Source organism: Rhinopithecus roxellana, chromosome 15, assembly GCF_007565055.1.
Source record: "Rhinopithecus roxellana isolate Shanxi Qingling chromosome 15, ASM756505v1, whole genome shotgun sequence".
In the NCBI taxonomy this organism is placed as follows: Eukaryota; Metazoa; Chordata; class Mammalia; order Primates; family Cercopithecidae; genus Rhinopithecus; species Rhinopithecus roxellana.
Window position 1 is genome coordinate 61,068,024 of NC_044563.1, and position 5,915 is coordinate 61,073,938.

Genomic DNA, 5,915 nt, shown 5'->3' on the forward strand with positions numbered 1-5,915 from the left:
TTCTGGAGAGTGCTGGTTTCTCAGGTACCAATGATAAGGGTGGACTAGTAATCCACTTTCACAGCTGATCTGCTAGGATGTCAGCTCCATGAGTCCAGGGATTCAGGGCTATTTTGTTCACTGATGTATTCCCAGCTCCAAGTTCAACATCTATCATATAGTAGGTGCTCAATCCATATTGTTGAATAAATGGGTAGGGTAGATGCAGGAGCAAAAAATTCTTGACTGTGGATCCTCAGGAAGGGAGGGGACTGAGGCATCTGAATGTCTGAGGCCTGTAGGGATAACAAGCAGTTGATAAACTGGAATGGAATGAGATAAAGTTGGATGTCAGAGACATTGGGAACAAGGTGTAATTCTCTATAACACATGGTCAGAAGACTGTCTCTAAGGATGCAGCTCAGAGAGGAGAGCTACGTTTATTGTGGTGCTTTTTCCAAAGTTGCTTCCAAACTTCTAGAAGGAAGTTTACCCAGAAACTGAAGGATGTCTCACTTCAGCACTATCATGGCTCTTGGCCTGCTCAGTTCTAAAATATTTGAATGTTTCTTGAAGAATTGAAATAGGGATATTCCTAGTGGTAAAAACCACTCAAATTTAAAAGAAGTGGTGATAGAGCTGTTAGAAGGTACATTGGCTGTTTCTATGGCCATCCAGACAAATGGGAATTTAATGATTGCAGTCATTGTTGTGTGTCATTTTAATGAATTCAGACAAGACAGAATGAGGAATTTCGAGGCAAGAAGGAGGGTGGGAGCTGTGAATCCTGTACAAGCAATCTAGTTGGAATGGTTGTTTCCCCTGCTGGATTGTACTTCATTGGCCGTCATAGTATGGGTTCCAAGGAACTCAGGGTCCTGTGCCTATCAGTAACTAGGAGGCCACTGCCAATGCAGGTAGATGTATCTGAAGTCACAGATCCTGCCCATAGAACTCAAGTAACAAGGATAGCAAATCATGAGTTTAAAGTTATCATGATATCTAGTAGTAGCCAACCAAAAGTTTCAGTATATCCAGTTTGACCAGCCACTTTGGAAAAGAAGGTCATTTGAAAAGATAACTTGTACATATAGGTTCTTTATCAGGGCCACAGATCTTAAGCTGAATAAGCAAGAGTGTTATTCAGGCCCTTCTGTCTGCTTCACTTACCACCCCAGTAATAGGAAAGGTTCTAATCAGGAAGTCAGCATGTCCATCTCACTGAGGTTCCCTCCAACCTCTATCAGAAACCTTAGGCTGACATGATAGTATTCAGGACCACAGGCATCCTTCACAGTTAAAAGAAAACACGCTGTATACACTGCCCTGAGGCTGTACAACTCCCATTCAGAAGGTTGCCAGAATAAAATTTGGATGTTAGACATCTGATCTAGCATTGTAGGGATCTTGGGCTTTGTCATATTTGTCTTTTATCCACAACAGCTCTGAGCTTGGAGACTGCTCCCACCCACCCTTAATCTCTATCACCATGCATGACCATTTTCCTTGCTGGACATTTCATGACTGCACTGACCTCAAGAACTGGAAGGGATATAGGGGTCTACACCTCTACAACTTTACCTTCAGTGTGCAGGCATCTCGGCATGTCCCATAATGCCTTCTTTTGCTTCACAGGCCCAATAGCTATAGTACTGTAGTATCTGAGACTGACACAAAGGGAGTCCTGGGATAGTCTCTAAAAAGCTTTGCTACTAGTTTACCCAGTTAAAGATTATTAGGGTGTGATATACAGTGGATTTTAGATTTTGGCATCAATTTTTAAAAAAATTCAATGTATATAAATCTAAAGCTCTTCTCTTAATTCTTATGCTAATCAGACTGCCACCCACCCATGCAGAAAACCTGAGTTAAAAAAATCTCAGCTCTGGCCCATACCAATGGTGTGATCTTAAGTTAGTCACTTTCTCTCTCTGAATCTCCATTTTCTCATTATAATGTGGGGATACTTACCTCATAGAGAAGTTGTGAAGATTTAAATACAAATATATATAAAGCACTAAAACCAACAGAGAGCCCATTTTATGTATGTTTGTGTGGTTATTTGATTAGAGCCCATCTTCCCTATTTGCTGCAAGCATGATGATGATGATTGTTTTTCCTGAGTTGTCTAACTCTAGTGCTTAACATGGCCCTGAGAATGGTAAGCCATTTATGTGTTAAATGAATGAATAAATGAAAGACTGAATTCCTCACAAATGGTAAATGCAATTGATTGTATAATTTTTTATTGAGCTCAATAGATGGGAGCACTTATTAATGTAATTATTATATGTAATTATATAATTTGTATAAGGTAACTGATTTTGGGAGGAAAAAGTCATTTGTTTGTTGGCTGCAAATGCAAACATTTTATTCATGGTTACACTGCTCTATAGAAGCCGTGGGTTTATTAATTCATAACTGAACCTCTCAAGGACTTTAGGTTCCAAAGGGGAGATCCAAATCTGGTCTAAGAAGTTCTGTGTATATAATTCCAGCTACCAAGGCTTGTCCTGGGTTAACTGTACAGTATACTCTGAGTCTGCGACACTCTAGAGCTAAGTGGGGTCCTTGGTGACTGGGAATGAGTGACTGACTCACCTTGTATATTTTTAGATCAAGGAAAAGTTTTGCATACACTTATGCTAGGCCTGGCTACTAACAATGGATTGGAGGGGAGGATGGTCCTAGACAAGAGGAGGAAGAGGAGAAGGCTTATAAAAATCAGGATGCATGTCCCAAGTTCTTCAAAGCCAAGTCTTCCCAAGAATGGCTTATGGAGATTGGCCATGGAGAAAATGATTTCCTAATAGTCCTCTGTAAAACAGAGAGCTATTTTGCCCTTTACAGAGAAAAAAAGGGAAGCCTACAGTGACTGAACCAATGAGCAATTGTTGTGAATTCACTCAGAGTGATGTGAAGTTATGATGAATGCAAATTTATTTATATTGGAATGCTTTGTGGATTAGAAGAATATAAGGAAAAATGCCCCTTAGAGGAAAGTTCTTCTGAAGTCCTACCACCTCCTCCCATGGACCAGTATAAGAGAATACTTTTGAGGGAGATAGGACAGAAATCAGTTGAAATTTAAAATTTTAATTTATTTATTTTTAATTTTTGTGGGTATATAGGTGTTTATTATTTATGGGAAATAAAATGTTTTGATACAGGTATGCAATGTGAAATAAGCACTTCATGAAGAATGGGGTATCCATCCCCTCAGGCATTTATCCACTGAGTTGCAAACAATCCAATTATACTCTTAGTTATTTTAAAATGTGCAGTTATTATTGACTATAGTCACCCTGTTGTGCTATCAAATAGTAGGTCTTATTCATGCTTTTTAACTCACCTATGACAAAACTCAAAAGAATTTTACTTATAACTTGGAAAGAAATAATTTTCTATACTTGCACCAATTCTTTCCTTGACCGTCTCTTCTGTTCATACCAATCAGGTGTTAGGCCCCATAACTCCAACAAAATGGCTTTTGTCAATGCTCCAAAGAACTATATATTGCCAGTTCCATTTGTTAATACCTGTATTACTCTGTTCTCATGCTGTTATGAAGAAATACCTCAGACTGGGTGATTTATAAAGATGTTTGATTGTCTCACAGTTCCACATGTCTGGGGAGGCCTCAGGAAACTTACAATCATGGTGGAAGGAGAAACAAACATGTCCTTCTTCATCTGATGGCAGGAGAAAAAAATGCCAAGTGAAGGGAGGAAAACTCCTTATAAAACCGTCAGATCTCATGAGAACTTACTGTCATGAGAACAGCATGGGGGAACCACCCCCACAATCTAATCACCTTCCACAAGGTCCCTCCCCCAGCACACGGTGATTATAATTTGGATTACAATTCAAGGTGAGATTTGGGTGGGGTCACAGAGTCAGAACACATCAATACCCCATCCATTGCTGTAACTGTAGCATTTGACACTGTTGATCACTCCCAACACCACTGCTTCTCCCAGATTTTGCACTCTTGCTTTCCCCTGTCACCTCACTTTTTTTTCATTCTCAAGCTCTTTAGCTGTTTCCTCATGGTACCAAACTCAGTTTGTGTTAACTTGGATCCATATACTTGCCTTGATGGCTACCTGGGCAGCCAGAGGCCCCTAGGTGTTTCTTGTGCTGCTGTTGAGATTGCAGAGACAAATTGCTCTTGTTGCTGCTTCTGTATTTGCCCCAGGCTGCAGGTCCAGTTGCAGTGGCTGCTCTCAGTCTCTCATATGGTTCCTGACACATCCTAACATTGCTGTATGATATGGTTTGTCTTTGTCCCCACCCAAATCTCATCTTGAATTGTAATCTGAATTGTAATCTCCATATGTTGAGGGAGAGGCCTGGTGGAAGGTGATTAGATCATGGAGGAAGTTTCCCCCATGCTATTCTCATGATAGTAAGGGGGTTCTCATGAAATCTGATGGTTTTAAAAGTGTTTGGAAGTTCCCTCCTGCTGCCTTGTGAAGAAGGTACCTGCTTCCCCTTTGCCTTCCACCATGATTGTAAGTTTCCTGAGGCCTCTCCAGCCATGCAGAACTGTGAGTCAATTCAACCTCTTTCCTTTATAAATTACCCAGTCACTGGTAGTATCTTTATAGCATTGTGAGAATGAGTGAATACACTGTACCTCAGGCCTTTGCTGTTATTTTTGCATGTCTGCATTAGTCAGCTCAGGCTGCTGCAACAAAATACCATAGACTTTCTGACTTAAACAGTAGAAATTTGTGTTCTCACAGTTCTGGAGGCTGGAAGTCTGAGTCTGTGATTTGCAAGAATGATTGGGTTCTAACAAGGGTTCTCTTCCTGGCTTGCAGATGGTCACCTTCTCACCTTGTCCTCATGTGGTGAGGGAGAAAGCACCAGCAAGCTCTCTGCTGTCTCTTCTTATAAGGACAGTAATCCCATCATGAGGTCTCTACTATCATGACCTCATCTGACCCTAATTATTTTGCTAAAGGCCCTGTCTTCAAATACAGTCACATACATTGGGAGAAAGGGCTTTCACACATGAATTTTGTGTGAAACTTTCAGTTTATAACACCTTTTAGCTTTAACAGGTTCCCTGTTGCTTCTGAGGAATGAAATATCATGGCTTTGCTTGGTCACTGACACATTTGTAACTTGGAAGTGCAATGGAATTAATTCACCATAGGTGTGGACTTTAACTAATGGAAGATAAGGAATCATTGGATAAATTGCCTTTCTTTTCCCCCCATATGGTCTGTGTTGAGAGAGTCCATTGGAAGACATCTGGGGCACTGAGCAGTCAGCTTGTGGCTAAGTTGGTGGCAGCTTAGTAATGCATTCCTTCCCTGCCTCACTCCATTTTTCTCTCACTCCTGGAAAGATAATACACTCTCTAGTATAATGCTTGCACATGTGGTTTTGTCTCAGGCTGTTTTCTAGAGAATCCAAGCTAAGAAGATCAATATAAGGAATGGTCCTTGAAAGCAAACTCTCAGGGTAGGATTTGTCATTTGACTGTCTACCAGTCTGAAAGCAACAGGGATCACACTGCTGATGGTAAATAGAGTAGTGAAAACATCTGTCACACAGTGATGTACATTTACTAAAGATTTCCTACTGTTAATTGGGATGAGGTAAAGGTGGAAGGAGAGGCAAGAATGCTTGATCAGCCTGGGAATATGGTAATATTATGGATTGTGGTGTGGGTTGGCTGATTTTGATGGCATTTGGAGCATTGCAAAAAGAAAATAAGCTCACGCCATTCAACTCCCTTAACTTAAAACATGATGCTAAATGCAGTCCTCCACAGTAGCTTAAAAAGAGAGTAATTTCCTGAAGCCAGAGGACTGATGAAAAATCAGGCCCAGAATATGTTATTAAGGGCAACAGAAATATGAGGAAGACTGAACGTGCAGTCTCCAGAGGTCACCTATGTCAAAGCAAATTCCGTAGCAGAG